General features: G+C 41.6%; 2 pseudogenes; both read left to right on the forward strand.

The window, feature by feature from the left end:
• LOC124256745 overlaps nt 1-18,580 on the forward strand; it is a 61,249-nt pseudogene that overhangs the window by 28,830 nt on the left and 13,839 nt on the right.
• LOC124256742 lies at nt 6,392-16,604 on the forward strand (annotated as a pseudogene).

Genomic DNA, 18,580 nt, shown 5'->3' on the forward strand with positions numbered 1-18,580 from the left:
GGAAGAAGAAATCAATGATTATTCAGAGATTTGTATGTTTTGCATTGTTTATAAACTACAGGGCAAAAGGAAGTTTCACAGACTTCACTTGACCAAAACATAGAAACAAACACGTATGTTAGATTTATGATAACTATTCTACAAACAGAAATCATTTTCCAATAACTTTACTGAAAGTTCATTTAAGTGCTGGTCTTGCATTTGCCGTAATTCAAAGAAAGTCAGGGGGTCAAAATAAAGAAAATTCAACAAATCAGTGTTCTTTAAAAAAATTCATGAAGAGTCACATGAGACAGGAGTCAGGGGACACATCATTAATAGCGAGTGTGACCACCCGTGGCATCCATACACGCAAATACATGTCCCCTCATTGACGTCGTCAGTCGGCCGGATGACGTCAGCAGGAATCCTGTTCCATAAGTCCACGAGAGACTGTTGGCAACGTGGAGGTGGTTCACGATATCTCAGCCTACCATCAAGATGATCTCAGAGATGTTCAATGGGGTTTATGTCTGGAGAACACGCTGGCCAAGGCAATACGTTGACGTTAATGTTGTACAGGTATTCTCCAAATATCCTGTCGTGGTGCAAAATGACTACACTTGGATATTGTCGAATAACACCACAAAAGGTCTCAACACTTCATCCCTGTATCACCGGGCCTTCAGACATCTTGTTCTTTCGCCACAAATGCCGCCCCATACCATGCCGCCCCCCCTCATTGGACGGATGAACTTCTTGAACGTATTCTGGCACCAGTCGCTCTTCTTGTTTGCCCTTAACCCTGAAAAGCTGTGGGTCCTGATTAGAATGTGTAGGCCCTATATTTTAATATGGAAATAATGCTCTTAGATATTGGGGATGAAAAGCTGTCGGTCATTAGGAGTGGTTTTCAGTCGGCTTCGGGCTTCGGGCTTAAGGACCGACCTTAATTTCGAACGCTGGTCGCTCACCTCTGCATCGAAAACTGGAGGAAGAATGACAGAGAATCCCGATACATGTGATCAGACGACTGACATTATCCGCTTGACGTCGTGTTCATGCTTGCATACAAGCCAGGGGTGACCACACACGATATTAACTGTATTAAACGGTCTGTCTTCACTTTAGGGCCGCTTATGATGAAAAGGAGGGTGCTCGAATACAGCACAGTCAACTGTCCTTGATTCAATTGTACACTGTGTGATCATTCATATCTGTACTTCACACTTTCATCATTCAGAATGTTGTAAAACCATTAATCTTCCAAATATGATTGTTACATTTCCAATATCTGAGTTTGTTGACATGTTAAAAAAGCGAGGTGACGTTTCTTTCGCCCGTGAGTTTATGCCATTGTTTCTGAACCAAGTGAACCGACTTTCATCTGTAAAGAGCACTCTCTCCAAATCACGCCGCTGCTACCTACGCACAGTTCGTACCCATTGCAGTCTGCGTTGACGGTGTAGACGGGTCAAGGTCGTTCCACGGATAGGGCGGTAGGGTCGCCATACGATTTGCTGATGGTTGCCTGACTTCAGTTTAAAGGTTCTTGCCAGCTGACGTTGTGTAGCCCCCATATTGGCGATACCGATCGCCTTGTCTCGTTGCGCTTGTGTAAGTATTGGTATATTCGTTGTAGGGTTTTACGTCACTGCATGTTTGCCACAATCATGCACGTGCATATGAACTAATGTCCCACAATTACGTTTTTTCATGTGTTCAAAAATATCCGATTCGTATGAAGTTATCGGAAAAGTCTATCGTCACGGTTTCATATTCCAGATATATTTATTTCTAGGGTCAATATGCATTGTCGTCTCGTAAACAGACTTTATCAGTGCTGATTGGATGTGTCAACGCATGGATACGGTCGACTGGGGAATTAGCTCATAATTAAGATGAAGTGTGCGTTGACGAAGACGAAGACATAGTTGAGTTCAAACTTCTTTAGTTACATTACAAACAAATATACAAGACATAAATGAGGTGAGCGGAGTTCCTGCTCAACCCCAGGGCGTTCCCTACGAGCAGCATTATCCCGCTCGTGGACGTCCCTACACAGAGTCGGAATGCCGGACTCATACTCTGTTTCTCAATATACATGTAGATGTGAGCATATTTATACAGTTTTTGACAACAATGGACAGGCGACAACTCAACAATGGACAGATAGAGAAACAATAGCACTTCCTTTACCAGTTGATGTGATGGCAGGGGGATGACCGATTAACGGTATATAAATATCCTATGCAGTGATTAATTGGCTGACAAGTCAATGTACAATGCAGTAGTGATAAGGATTTACAGTAGTGATTAAGAAGACAGATTAGCGTGATATAAATTATTACAATAAAGTCTCACCTGTCTTGACTACATAGTTTTTGGACTTTTAAATATTTGGACAATGGCCGTCCTGAATTAGTCGCTATGACAGATGTTAAGATCTGTCGTTACAATGTTGGTGTGACCTTCGAGGATAAAACTGCATTATATGATAACCTTTTACTAGCTGTTATAAAAACAGTTTTTCCTTCCCTTATTCCCCTGCGGTAAGCAAAATTCGAAATTTCCACCGTGATTCTGCCGTTTTAAGCAGCGGGAAAGGAGCTGAGCTCTCGTGGCGTCATATGGGACTGGGTTATGAGACCAGCATTTCGAGCATGCAGTGTTTGAGAGACGTGAAATGCTATTACAAGTCGTTTCCCGCTTTGCGTAGGACGACATTATCAAATAAGAATATGTGAAAAATGCGTAATATAATGAACAATCATGGCGATATCTTCCTTCAAACTATAAAGAATTGTCACTTTTCCCCAATAGGGGGTTACAATATATTCCCGGTATTTGACGCGGTTCGACCCCTTATTTTCAGGGATGGGTTGGAATAATTTTAGCCTATTCTAAAGTTATATACAATTTACACGTGGTATACTGAAACGGTCCCAGCTTGCAAAGGAGATGTCTAATAGCTTACCGTTTATGGACATTTTTGTCAATTCATCTGCGGCAAACACGTTGCAATTTCGCGAACACCTGGTGTCATCAATGATTTGCAGTGATCGATCACCGATATTTTGCATTTTTCACCAAACTGGAGATTGTTTCGTTGGAAAATCGAGACTCGTTATTCTCAACTTATTATATTTTAATGCAAAAACAGCATCTGGTGATAAGACACACTGAATATTATTGTTTTATGCCTTATGACTGTACTGGCTATCTAAAGAAACTGTGCACGCAGAAATTATAAAGATAGGCAGACAGCGTCTTTATGCATAAATAAAGGTGTGAACATAGCAAGTATTTGAGACAATCAAACGCTCATGCAGGTGCCAGGCGACGTGACGTCATTGATGGTGGCCTATGGACTTGCAATGTGTTACTGCACGTGCAGCCTGTGCAGCTGCACACAACATGTGAAACTCAGAAATCAATGTCACTGTCGATAGCTTGATCTCTGGTCATTCAAACGTTCACAAATTCACATGAAAAGCCACATGCACATCATGCCAAGATTAACATGTGCTCAACGTCATGAAGCCTTTGGAATGGTTCGAGCTGGCATGAGCCAACAACAGGTGGCAGCACATTTCCAATGCCATCGTAACATGATATCTGCATTGGTCAGGCGTAAGGGAAACAGTAATGACGTCGCCGACCACCCACGTTCTGGGCGTCCCCGAGTAACGACGCCAAGACAGGACAGATGAATTCGGGTGACACATATCAGACACAGGTTCGACGGCAGTGACCACGTCCCAAACCATTCCCCAGGCCTTCATCTGGAACATTTGGTAGCCTCTATGCGTCGTCGATGCACTGCTGGGCTTCACGCGCATGATGGTCATACCCGTTATTGATTTTGTGACTTTGACGTGTGACCCCCGACTCAATTTTGAACTTCTGACGTCATCGTTACGGATATCGTTCATGTTCTTTTATCACTGACATGTTAAATAAGGTCAAGTTTTGATATAAAATCCCCACAAGAACATCCAACACTTCGTATGTTTGAAAATGGGTAAACACTTCGTAACGTTGCAAACATCTCTGGGGTCAGCCAAGTTGTGATCGGCACGACACTGAATCGATACAAGAGGTTTGGGTCAGATGTCCAGTGATATATGGTGGACAGCCTTCCACCAAACAGCTGCAAGACAGGCGTCTCCAGACTGCAGAAAGACTTCATCATTTCGTGGCTTTCACTACAGTGAGGCCTTGTAAAGACTTGGATGCCACTCCTCGAGGTGATTTGTTGGCCTGCACACACTTCTCAATGTTATGACAAGGTTATCGTGGTTGGTCATCCTCTTTGGAAACGTTTCCAGTGAACGGAAGATTGACATTTGCTTTTTATTATGAACGTTTAAAGTATCAGACAGGTTTGTAGGTGTCAGTGTGGTGGTGTGGGCTGCCATCTCTCACAAAGCCAGGGCCAGTGACCCATTGTCAGGGCAACACGTCATCCCCGTCATATTCAACGCCAACGCTGTAGTCCTGCACGACAACGACAGGCCTCACATGTAACGGCTGCATACCTACACAACGTTGACGTCCTCTCTTAGCCCTCCAGATTTCCAGATTTGAACCCATTTGAACATTCATCAGAAGAGTTGGAGAGACGACAGCGACAACCCCATCCACACACTCTCCCGTAGCTAGTGTTACCATTGCATTACCATTATCTTTGATTGCGTCCTTGGGAAGAAGGTGCCAGGCGGGTCTAGATACTAGGGGTGGACATACACGTTATTGGCAGCAGGTGACCATGTCCTTGTAACCTTCACCTGCCACTGTGAACACAGGCTTGGTTCAACTGAAGACTACAGTAGTTGGTCATAAGTGAGTCAGCATTGGTGAAATTCCGGTAGAGATTGCATGTTAATTAACTCTTGCAAGAATATTTTTCATAAATTTAGTTTCGGTCGAATTGCTTTCTATACTTATCTACCAGCTGGGAAATCATCTCCGCTACATACACATAATTTTCATTCAATGTTCCGATTATTATTAAGAAAAGTGCAACTATTTAAACAACATATATTAGACATTCCCAATCAGGTTCAACATGGCTGTCTATGGGATAGATTAAAAGTTGTACTTATATATGGTGCTTAATCAGGTGTCATTCGATAACTAATCAACGGAAAGATGAATGTTTATTATGTACATGTAGCTGAAGATGATTTCGAAGATGTTTGTAAAATATCAAAATAGAATGACTTCTACTCAATTTATGAAAATTATTCTTGCAACAGTTAATTAACATGCAACTCTATGGAAATTTCACTAATGATGACTCACTTATGCCCACTTCATTCTCTGTTGTCTTACTAATCACCATGATGTGGTGAATTTGAACCTGAAACAGTTAAGGTTCTGGACAAGTGAGACATTTGATCCCCAATATACCACCTGCTGCCCTCGGTAATTATGTTTTCTTAATCGATGAAAGCTTTTACAGTTTCAACGAAATGCATCCCTTAGTAGCTGTGAGTCTCCATTTTAATCTAGTTGTCGACAAACTTGATATTTGAGTGAGTGAGTGAGTGAGTTTAGTTTTATGCCGCTTTTTGCAATATTGCATCAATATCACGATGGGGGACTCCAGAAATGGGCTTTGCACATTGTACCAATGCGGGGAATCGATCCCGGGTCTTTGGCGTGACGAGCGAACGCTTTTTCACTAAGTTACACCACCGCCTCACATGACATTTGAACAGTGACAAGGAATTGATTAAGAATTATTTAACTGATACATTGTGGGACTTGTCCCAGCCGTGGTGTATTTAAATATTGTCAATTTTGAAATATGTCAGCTACACCTAAAATGCCATTTTAGGCCATTAACCCGTCAGTTCTGTTTGTACCGTTATGGATGTTCCTACGCTTGAATTGCTGATCCCGAAACCAACCGGCTGAATAACTTATTCCTTCTGTTCCAGTAACGATGGTTGTAATTCTGGTCAGGTATACTTTGCTACAGCATCGATTAAAATAAAATGCTAAGTAAATATTCTAACCACCAGTTTCTGGACTTTTCTATAGTTAATAAACTGCCTGTCACCCAGAAGTGAAGGCCGCCATTGTGTAGTCCTTACCAGGGGTCAGTGAAGCGCCAGCGCAACATACCCAGGGAACCAGACTGGTCTACAGGGCTATGGAAAAAGTTGCCATGCCAATAAGATATTAGCTGAATGGCTGAATTGGCTTTAGGAGAATCAGAATTACTAGAGATAGATAATGTATGTGAAGTAAACCTTCGTGTATTATAAAAATGTGAAAATGTAGACACAGGTGGGCGGTAATATTTTATATCAATAGTCAATAGAAACATTTGTCAAGCCACTAGAAGCGTTCATACAATCTGCTAAAAGCCGGGCGTGGTATTCACGCTCCGCTGGCCCATCACAGGAAGAGAGTGACAAGTCACCGTCCGCGGGCAGGCTGGTGTTGGGGTCGTGTTCTGTAGAAGTACCTTTGCTGAAACTGAAGTCAGGTATGTTCTAAGAGTAATATGTTGATATCAGGGCAGTTACAAGTGTTACACAGTCATTCACTGGATTCATATATCTGGTATAACACGGTGGGAGTGTGTTGGGTATGTGTATGTCAGAGTTGCCTCCCTTACATGACATACTTTAATGTTGCATTTGATCACTTTCTACTTTGAATGTTTTTATGCAGTGGTATTTCAGCGCTTTTTCAATCAAGTTGTTTGGGTTTCATTCTTATGGCGATGTAACATACATCATCGTAGCTACATCCCCGCGCGAGGCCATGCTCATACGTCAAATTACATGTACGGGTGGCCTCCCACTCAGTGCTGAATGGACTGGCAGGTTGTTATGTTGTCAGCGAGGCGTGGCAGTATGTGAAGTACACCTTCGTGAAGTCATGCGAGACTTAGTTTAAGAGATAACACGATAATTGCCGCTATCCACGAAAGAAGGTGATCCACGAATTTAGGTTACACATTGCCGAGGAAATATTGCAAACATGTAAGGGAAGTGAGTGCAATATGTACATTAGTGCAACATTGTCGTGAAGTCAGTAAAATATTTTAGGGGAGATATGACAATATGTTAAGAGAGTTTTTGCAAGAAGTTAAGGCAGTTAGTGCAATGTTTATGGGAGTTGGTGCAAAATGTGAGTTAACTAGTGCAAGATGTGAAGGGAGTCAGTGCAAGATGTGAGTTAGTGCAAGATGTGAAGGGAGTTAGTGCAAAATGTGAAGGGAGTTAAAGCAAGATGTGAGTTAGTGCAAGATGTGAAGGGAGTTAGTGCAAAATGTGGAGGAGTTAATGTAAAATGTGAATGGAGTAATGCAAGATGTGAAGGGAGTTAGTCCCAAATGTGAGAAAGTGCAGGATGTGAAGGGAGTTAGTGCAAGATGTGAAGGAGTTAGTGCAAGATGTGAGTTAGTGCATGATGTGAAGGGAGTTAGTGCATGATGTTAAGGGAGTTAGAGCAAGATGTGAGTCAGTGCATCATGTATTAAAGGGAGTTAGTGCAAGATGTGAAGGAGTTCGTGCAAGATGTGAAGGAGTTAGTGCAAGACGTGAAGGAGTCAGTGCAAGATGTGAAGGGAGTTAGTGCAAGATGATATGGGACTTAGTGCAAGATGATATAGGAGTTAGTGCAATATGTTAAGAGAGTTAGTGCAAGATGATATAAGAGTTAGTGCAAGATCTTAAGGGAGTCAGTGCAAGATGATAAAGGAGTCAGTGCAAGATGATATTGGAGTTAGTGCAAGATGATATAGGAGTTAGTGCATGATGTTAAGGGAATTAGAGCAAGATGATATGGGAGTTGCAAGATGTTGTTGGAGTGAGTGCAAGATGTTGTCGGAGCCCATGCAAGATGTGAAGGGAGTGAGTGGGAGATGTGAAGGGAGTTAGTGCAAGATGTGAAGGCAGTTAGTACAGGATGTTAAGGGAGTTACTGCAGCATGTTAGTGAAGGATGTTAAGGAAGTTGATGCAAGATGTTAAGGGAGCTAATGCAAGATGTTATGGGAGTTAGTGCAAAATGTGGAGGAGTTAATGTAAAATGTGAATGGAGTAATGCAAGATGTGAAGGGAGTTAGTCCCAAATGTGAGAAAGTGCAGGATGTGAAGGGAGTTAGTGCAAGATGTGAAGGAGTTAGTGCAAGATGTGAGTTAGTGCATGATGTGAAGGGAGTTAGTGCATGATGTTAAGGGAGTTAGAGCAAGATGTGAGTCAGTGCATCATGTATTAAAGGGAGTTAGTGCAAGATGTGAAGGAGTTCGTGCAAGATGTGAAGGAGTTAGTGCAAGACGTGAAGGAGTCAGTGCAAGATGTGAAGGGAGTTAGTGCAAGATGATATGGGACTTAGTGCAAGATGATATAGGAGTCAGTGCAAGATGATAAAGGAGTCAGTGCAAGATGATATTGGAGTTAGTGCAAGATGATATAGGAGTTAGTGCATGATGTTAAGGGAATTAGAGCAAGATGATATGGGAGTTGCAAGATGTTGTTGGAGTGAGTGCAAGATGTTGTCGGAGCCCATGCAAGATGTGAAGGGAGTGAGTGGGAGATGTGAAGGGAGTTAGTGCAAGATGTGAAGGCAGTTAGTACAGGATGTTAAGGGAGTTACTGCAGCATGCTAGTGAAGGATGTTAAGGAAGTTGATGCAAGATGTTAAGGGAGCTAATGCAAGATGTTATGGGAGTTAGTGCAAGAAGTTAATGTAGTCATTGCAAGATGTTGGGGGAGTCAGTGCATCATGTTTTAAAGGGAGTTAGTGCAAGATGTGAATGGAGTGAGTGGGAGATGTGAAGGGAGTTAGTGCAAGATGTTAAGGCAGTCAATGCAAGATGTTATGGGAGTTAGTGCAACATGCTAAGGTAGTCAGTACAAGACGTTATGGGAGTTAGTGCAAAATGTTATGGGAGTTAGTGGGAGATGTTTAGGGAGTCAGTGAAGGATGTTAAGGAACTTGATGCAAGATGTTAAGGGAGTTAATGCAAAATGTTATGGGAGTTAGTGCAAGAAGTTAATGTAGTCATTGCAAGATGTTAGGGGAGTCAGTGCATCATGTTTTAAAGGGAGTTAGTGCAAGATGTGAAGGGAATTAGTGCAAAATTTGAAGGTAGTTAGTACAGGATGTTGTGGGAGTTAGTGCAGGATGTTTAGGGAGTTAGTGCAAGATGTTAGGGGAGTTAGTGCAGGATGTAAAGGGAGTCAGTGCATCATGTATTAAAGGGAGTTAGTGCAAGATGTTAAGGGAGTCAGTGCATTATGTTTTAAAGGGAGTTAGTGCAAGATGTTATGGGAGTCAGTGCATCATGTATTAAAGGGAGTTAGTGCAAGATGTTAGGGGCGTCAGTGCATCATGTATTAAAGGGAGTTAGTGCAAGATGTTAGGGAGTTAGTGCATCATGTATTAAAGGGAGTTAGTGCAAGATGTTATGGGAGTTAGTGCATCATGTATTAAAGGGAGTTAGTGCAAGATGTTATGGGAGTCAGTGCATCATGTATTAAAGGGAGTTAGTGCAAAAGATGTTATGGGAGTCAGTGCATCATGTATTAAAGGGAGTTAGTGCAAGATGTTAGGGGAGTCAGTGCAGGATGTTAAGGGAGTTAGTGCAAGATGTTAAGAGAGTCAGTGCATCATGTTTTAAAGGGAGTTAGTGTAAGATGTTAAGGAAGTCAGTGCATTATGTATTAAAGGGAGTTAGTGCAAGATGTTAGTGGAGTTAGTGCATCATGTATTAAAGGGAGTTAGTGCAAGATGTTAAGGGAGTCAGTGCATCATGTATTAAAGGGAGTTAGTGCAAGATGTTAGGGGAGTCAGTGCAGGATGTTAAGGGAGTTAGTGCAAGATGTTAAGGGAGTTAGTACAGGATATTAAGGGAGTTAGTGCAAGATGTTAGGGGAGTTAGTGCATCATGTATTAAAGGGAGTTAGTGCAAGATGTTATGGGAGTCAGTGCATCATGTTTTAAAGGGAGTTAGTGCAAGATGTTATGGGAGTCAGTGTAGGATGTTAAGGGAGTTAGTGCAAGATGTTAAGGGAGTTAGTAGAGGATGTTAAGGGAGTTAGTGCAAGATGTTAGGGGAGTGAGTGCAGGATGTTAAGGAAGTAAGTGCAAGATGTTAAGGGAGTTAATGGAAGATGTTAAGGGAGTTAGTGCAAGATGTTAAGGGAGTCAGTGCATCATGTTTTAAAGGGAGTTAGTGCAAGATGTTAGGGGAGTTTGTGGTTCATGTTTTAAAGGGAGTTAGTGCAAGATGTTAGCGGAGTCAGTGCATCATGTATTAAAGGGAGTTAGTGCAAGATGTTAGGGGAGTTAGTGCATCATGTATTAAAGGGAGTTAGTGCAAGATGTTAGGGGAGTTAGTGCATCATGTATTAAAGGGAGTTAGTGCAAGATGTTAGGGGAGTCAGTGCATCATGTATTAAAGGGAGTTAGTGCAAGAAGTTAGGGGAGTTAGTGCATCATGTATTAAAGGGAGTTAGTGCAAGATGTTAGGGGAGTCAGTGTAGGATGTTAAGGGAGTTAGTGCAAGATGTTAAGGGAGTCAGTGCATTATGTTTTAAAGGGAGTAAGTGCAAGATGTTAGGGAAGTCAGTGCATCATGTATTAAAGGGAGTTAGTGCAAGATGTTAGGGGAGTTAGTGCATCATGTATTAAAGGGAGTTAGTGGAAGATATTAAGGGAGTCAGTGCATCATGTATTAAAGGGAGTTAGTGCAAGATGTTAAGGGAGTTAGTACAGGATATTAAGGGAGTTAGTGCAAGATGTTAGGGGAGTTAGTGCATCATGTATTAAAGGGAGTTAGTGCAAGATGTTAGGGGAGTCAGTGCATCATGTATTAAAGGGAGTTAGTGCAAGATGTAAGGGGAGTCAGTGCAGGATGTTAAGGGGGAGTTAGTGCAAGATGTTAGGGAGTTAGTAGAGGATGTTAAAAGGAGTTAGTGCAAGATGTTAGGGGAGTCAGTGCAGAGTATGTGAAAGGAAGTTAGTGCAAGATGTTAGGAGTTAATGCAAGATGCTGGCGGGAGTTAATTTTTGCAAGATGTTAAGGGAGTTAGTGCAAGATGATGGGGAGTTGGTGCAGGATGTTAAGGGAGTCAGTGCATCATGTTTTAAAGGGAGTTAGTGCAAGATGTTAAGGGAGTCAGTGCATCATGTTTTAAAGGGAGTTAGTGCAAGATGTTAAGGGAGTCAGTGCATCATGTTTTAAAGGGAGTTAGTGCAAGATGTTATGGGAGTCAGTGCATCGTGTATTAAAGGGAGTTAGTGCAAGATGTTAGGGGCGTCAGTGCATCATGTATTAAAGGGAGTTAGTGCAAGATGTTAGGGGAGTCAGTGTAGGATGTTAAGGGAGTTAGTGCAAGATGTTAGGGGAGTTAGTAGAGGATGTTAAGGGAGTTAGTGCAAGATGTTAGGGGAGGCAGTGCAGGATGTTAAGGGAGTTAGTGCAAGATGTTAAGGGAGTTAATGCAAGATGTTAAGGGAGTTAGTGCAGGATGTTAAGGGAGTTAGTGCAAGATGTTAGGGGAGTTAGTGCAGGATGTTAAGGGAGTCAGTGCTTCATGTATTAAAGGGAGTTAGTGCAAGATGTTAAGGGAGTCAGTGCATCATGTTTTAAAGGGAGTTAGTGCAAGATGTTATGGGAGTCAGTGCATCATGTATTAAAGGGAGTTAGTGCAAGATGTTAGGGGAGTCAGTGCATCATGTATTAAAGGGAGTTAGTGCAAGATGTTAAGGGAGTTAGTGCAGGATGTTAAGGGAGTTAGTGCAAGATGTTAAGGGAGTTAGTACAGGATATTAAGGGAGTTAGTGCAAGATGTTAGGGGAGTCAGTGCAGGATGTTAAGGAAGTTAGTGCAAGATGTTAAGGGAGTTAATGCAAGATGCTAAGGGAGTTAGTGCAAGATGTTAAGGGAGTTAGTGCAAGATGATGGGGGAGTTGGTGCAGGATGTTAAGGGAGTCAGTGCATCATGTATTAAAGGGAGTTAGTGCAAGATGTTAAGGGAGTCAGTGCATCATGTTTTAAAGGGAGTTAGTGCAAGATGTTAAGGGAGTCAGTGCATCATGTTTTAAAGGGAGTTAGTGCAAGATGTTATGGGAGTCAGTGCATCATGTATTAAAGGGAGTTAGTGCAAGATGTTAGGGGAGTTAGTGCAGGATGTTAAGGGAGTTAGTGCAAGATGTTAAGGGAGTTAGTACAGGATATTAAGGGAGTTAGTGCAAGATGTTAGGGGAGTCAGTGCAGGATGTTAAGGGAGTTAGTGCATCATGTTTTAAAGGGAGTTAGTGCAAGATGTTAGGGGCGTCAGTGCATCATGTATTAAAGGGAGTTAGTGCAAGATGTTAAGGGAGTCAGTGCATCATGTTTTAAAGGGAGTTAGTGCAAGATGTTAAGGGAGTTAGTGCATCATGTTTTAAAGGGAGTTAGTGCAAGATGTTATGGGAGTCAGTGCATCATGTATTAAAGGGAGTTAGTGCAAGATGTTAGGGGAGTTAGTGCAGGATGTTAAGGGAGTTAGTGCAAGGTGTTAAGGGAGTTAGTACAGGATATTAAGGGAGTTAGTGCAAGATGTTAGGGGAGTCAGTGCAGGATGTTAAGGGGGTTAGTGCAAGATGTTAAGGGAGTTAATGGAAGATGCTAAGGGAGTTAGTGCAGGATGTTAAGGGAGTTAGTGAAAGATGTTAAGGGAGTCAGTGCATCATGTTTTAAAGGGAGTTAGTGCAAGATGTTAAGGGAGTTACGGGATGGTTATTAGAACATTGTAGGAGGGCCAGTGCACATGAGTTTGTGTCACATACATGATCAGTTGTGCGTGTTTTGTTTTTTTCTAGGACAATGGATGAACTATCTACCCCTATTGTCATTGACAACGGTTCGAGCACAAGCAGGGCAGGGTTTGCCGGGGCCGCCCAGCCGTTGTGTGTCTTCCCGACCATTGTTGGCAGGCCCCCAGGGGACAGGTCTGAGACCAACAGTTTCTTTTGGTTCTTGTAACTTGATTTGTGTTTAGGGCAGAACTTTATGCTCTTATTGCGAACATCGACTTTATCACTTATTTTTCAGCGATCTGACATAGATTGTATGGTTATTTGTATTTTTATGATCAAACGAACATGATTTGTCGGATAATCGAGACTGGTCCGGCGTATCCGTTATATATTGAGATAACGTAGGGAGCGTTAGCAAAACTGTTCGTTGTTTTATGTGTTTGTCAGCTATAGTCGAACTGTCGACTGTGGTCTAAGAAAAGCGGCGGTCGTTAGAATAATCAACATCACGATATCCAACAGTCAGCCAGTCAAAAGTCCTAGAGCTGGAAATCTTGTGTTGGAAAGTATTTCTTTCCCTGAATCCCCGAAGAGCACTTGTGCTGGAGTTTCAGCTGTATACTAATGCTTAGTCGCTGAATGGTCCTTACTTGAAAAGAACAAATTAAAAGTCCTGGAAGTGACTACATGAGTTTACGATGCGTCATCAAACTGGGTTTCATGTTCATATTTGCTTCTGGAACTGTCATATTGAAACCACGATTGCGATTACATGAATGGATTACGACACTCGCAACTAGGACGCAGGGTACCTTGCCAAGGACATTTTGTACTTCAGGAAGTATACGGACATACTGAGGAGGGGAATTTTCTATCGTCCATAGACAATACTACCTTCATAGTCACGGCCGTATGTGATGTGGATGTATACCTATGTTTTTTTGGTTATTGTTTCTCACAGCAGTCAAGTCTGGTTGAAATTAATTTATATAATTATATTATAAAGGGAACCATAACACTTTCTGTCAGGTCATTATTTTCCACCAAAGCCTCCACCCATTGGTCAAAATCTAAGTAAATGCATAACATTGAATTTGCTGCTCCACCGACGTATGCCTCCCAGTCGGATGCCGTAACAATGATGACATTTGAGTGCAAGTCCAATAGCGCTCTTAGAAATATTCATAGAACGAGCATGCTTGAAAGTACTTTAAAAGTTAAATGTGGACACCAACGATTGGTGCAGCATCAAGGGGAAATTTGAAGTTACCCCTCTTGTCTCACTTTCTTTAAATCTTTATGCATAGGTCTAAATACGACATGGGTAAGGCAGTTTCACTTGTCCTATTTTCAGCACAAGTGGCAAATACTTTCTCACCCGGGTTAAATTAAGTGAAGGGACTAGGCTGTTTGACAATTGTAAACCATTATAACTGACGAGTAGAACTTGTTATGTTGTTAACATGAGTGTTTCATAATAGAGAGTGGTGCTTATATTAATACTTGGTCGTTTGTTGATGCTGTTACACATTGTAACCATGGATGAATATATTGAGTGCCAGTTACACGATATCTACTGGCATATGTATATACACAATGCTGACAATCTCCCTTACAGGGTGTGATGGTCGGTGTGGGAAAGAAAGACAGCTACGTCGGTGACGAGGCTCAGACCATAAAAGGTATCCTCACCCTCAAGTACCCTATTGAGCACGGTATCGTCACCAACTGGGACGACATGGAGAAGATCTGGCAACACACCTTCTACAATGAGCTCCGTGTGGCTCCAGAGGAGCACCCCGTCCTCCTGACTGAGGCTCCACTCAACCCCAAAGCCAACCGTGAAAAGATGACCCAGATCATGTTCGAGACCTTCGACACTCCCGCTATGTCTCTGGCAATCCAGGCTGTTCTGACCCTGATTTCATCTGGCCGTAAGACGGGTATTGTTTTGGATTCCGGTGATGGTACAACACATTTAATTCCCATGTATGACGGGTATTATTTGCCACACGCTGTTTGTAAGACGACAGTATCGGGACGAGATCTAACAGATTACCTGCTAAAACTGCTCATCGAAAAAAGGTGACGATGTCAACTATGCCGTCGTCAAGGACATTAAAGAGACACTGTGCTACGTGGCCTATGACTACAAACACGAGCTGAATACGATGACCAAGTCAACCTTAGACAAAACCTATGTACAGTCAGATGGGGCTTTCATCAATGTGGGCGAGGAACGCTTCAAGTGCCCCGAGGGGATATTTAATCCTCCATTGCTGGGTGAGGAAATGCCGGGTATACAGGATATTTTGTGTCGTTCCATACAGCTGTGTGATAGCTCCATCCGTGATCAGCTGTATGACAATATAGTCTTGTGTGGGGGGTCGACACTTTTCCCAGGATTCTCTGACCGCCTCCGGAAAGAGGTAGAAATGCTAGCACCTGCTGGAACTTCCGTCAACGTGAGAGCACCTCCGCATGGAATCTTGTCAGCATGGGTGGGGGGCTCTATGAGGGCGGCCCTGCCCTCTTTCATGAATGCTGTGATGACGAAGGATATGTACGATGAATATGGACCATCTCTAGTTCATCGTTGTTGTTTTTGAACAGACTAACTTTATGACAATTATGAACGAAGCTTAATTCTTCTGTAATGTTATTTTATACCGAATATGTGAGATGGGTATATATTGTGTTATCTTAATTGTTTTCGATAGGCTACTTGTATGTGAGAGCTAGGTTAGAATCTCAGATTCGCCATAGGTTTACATCACAATGTTATGGGTCAAGCAGAAGCAACTATTCACATCACTTCGGGGCTATCTTCCTCTGCTAAGCTGACTCGTGATCTGTGATATTGAACGTTTAACCAAAATCACTCACTTATTTGTACCTAGGACTGTGTTTCCCGTAGCAAATCCCGAACCCAACTATTGTTTTATATCTGCCTTTATTGTTGGCTGATGTGAAGGTCCACGTATTATGTGGCAGTGTTATTCATTATGTAACAATGTTCCAAGTGTAATACGTTATGCCTTATTCTTAGCTTATTCTGGAATCATTAGCCTAAGAGAGAAATTGTGTAATTTTCTAGCATCATGTTCGAAGGTATGTAAGTGGAGTTAACCCTTGCCGCTCATCCCACATTATATCTCACGTTACAAGAAGTCCAGCATTGTGTGTTATAATTGTTATACCCTAGATTACTCTACATAATTGTCAGTGGGATTACCGATGCTGAAGGGTGAAGATTACCATCACTGTCATTATTCCTATAATCACTGCTGCAACATATGTTATATTTGGAATCACACATTCTCAATAAAGTGCAGATTCTAGTACATTTTTGCGATAAATCCCACCCGGGATTCGACTCCACTCTCTCAGAGTAAGGCATCTAGTCGCCAGCACACACAGTCAGCGATCTAACCCACTCAGCCAACGTGCGTTCTAAATGGCACTGTGTATTCATAGATTCGGCAGTGGGAGCCATGGCAATTTACCCAGTGCGTGATCTAGACTATCAGTATTAAATTTCTTCTCATTCAGAAAGCCACATACTTAGATTCCTGCATAGTAAAAAACCCTCACATATTAAGAAACTACTTTACTCATAATTGTTTTGTAATGTTTGGGAAAATCAAGGTGTAGGAGTGAGTGAGTTGGGTTTTACGCGCCGCTTTTAGCAATATTCAAGCAATATCACGGCGGGGGACACCATAAATGGACTTCACACATTGTGCCCATGTGTAGATTCGAACCCGGGTCGTCAGTGTCACGAGCCGACGCTTTAACCATTAGGCTACCCTACCGCCCCCAAGGTGTAGGAGAAAATGATCGGTGACTTTTCAAAAGAACTAAAGTTTGGTACATCCAAACGTGGTTTTCTAAGATCAGTGATCATTCGAAATTAGATTTGTATGCAGCCTTAAAGTCTTCTTTCTCCTTGGAACTATGTTTATTGGAAGCACATCGAAATATGTTAGGCGCACGTTAGTTGAGTTGAGTTGAGTTGGGCTTTACGTCACATCGGCATTATTCCAGCCATATAGTGACGAGAACAAGTCTGCATTAATATACATTGTAAGTACAAAGTGGTTTCGTTTCAAAGACATACATCCATTACGTTGTCATTTTAGAACAGAGAATGTCATAGCACTAAATTGAAAAGCAGGTACATTCGTTATTGACATTAGGGCGCACGTTAGAGAGAGAAATGTTTCCATACATACAGTTTAAAACAAAAGACACTTTTTTTGTCTAAACACAATTCTAAAGATTCGATGACCTTAATTAAGTGTTCAAAATATTTCAGAGAAGCTTTATCTATTATTCCTCACTATTATGATAGTGTACCCTTCATCTGAACAACTTTCATACCACCCCCACGCTGTATGTATTTGTTGTTTGTTATGGAATGTACTTGGGCCTGTGACTTTTATACTGATTAAACTCTTTTTCTTCCTCTTCTTCTCTTCTTCTTCATCATCATCTTCTTCTAAGGATCGAGGGCAGGAGATAGTTTGTTTGGGGTTTTGTCTCACAGACAAAACTACTTCTGATTCGGAAAAGCACATACTTAGATTCCAGCATGGGAAAATCCATAACCCAGTCATGTAGTGGCATACAAACAGACATGACTGTATATTCCCTGACAGGCATTCCTTGTGTGGAGCAGAATCGGGGGCAGCAAGTGGTTTGTTTCTGGTCATATCTCACACACAGATGTATGTCTTATTTTAAAAAGCACATGCCAAAATCCATAGCGATCTATTCAGAAATGACTGTTTAATGGCCTAAAATTTCATTTTAAATGTAACTGCCATGTTTAAATATTGACAATACTTAAGGACAAGAACACGAAAACAGCTGGGACAAGTCCCACACTGTATCATCTAAATAATTCTAAATCAATTCCTTATCATAGTTGAAATGGCAACCTTTTTACAACTAGGTTAAAATGAAGACTCACAAGGTGTGTACATCTCGTTCAAGCTGTGCAAGCTTTCATTAAAGTGACTGCATAAATGTACCTGCACTAGAGGGTAATTCTTTTAAAATAAGAAAACATCATTAAATACACACCCAAGGGCTCCAGGCGGTTTATTGGTTATCAAGTGCCGCACTACAAACGGCGCTGTCCTCCCATTTGTGAGAACTCCCAGTTGTGAGACACATTAATTAATGGTTCAGTGCACATAGGTGGTGTTTCCACATCCCTACAATGAAAGTGGGATCAGCCCAGTTGTTGAAGAGTACCAACAGGATTCATTGATGAGTAGATTAATGAAATAGATTATCAAACATTCTATTTACACAGAAGAAATAGACTATTATGAAGTTTGAAAGTCATTTTGGTTTAAACATATTTTATTATTATTTATGGAAATGAATTGGGATTGGTGAGCAAGCATTACTGCTTATGTTAACAACGCTCCCATGCAACATAAAATACAAAATGAAATGGAGAATGTGACATCATCGATATTGACTATTGCATAAATATATTTTTAAGTATACATCAAATACAACTATTCTCTAAGTAGTCATGATTAGAGAGTTACAGTTGTGTGTGTCTCACAAGCAATTGTAGGAATATAAATCAATCATGAGAAGGTTGTTGAGTTGATTTAAGTATTTTCCTGAGAAAATTTGAAGCGTTGTGTCTTTATGATATAATTGTGGACAGATTCAACTATTTTCTGGTTTACACAAGGAGTAAATTCTTTGTTTCCGTTCAAAATCGTATCCAGGTTATAACGGGTAGTGCCGGGTAAAAAGGATTTGGCATAAGAGTCAGTTCGACTGTAAACTTGTATTTCAG

The sequence above is a fragment of the Haliotis rubra genome, unplaced genomic scaffold, assembly GCF_003918875.1.
Source record: "Haliotis rubra isolate DU_JTF1 unplaced genomic scaffold, ASM391887v1 Scf638, whole genome shotgun sequence".
NCBI lineage: Eukaryota > Metazoa > Mollusca > Gastropoda > Lepetellida > Haliotidae > Haliotis > Haliotis rubra.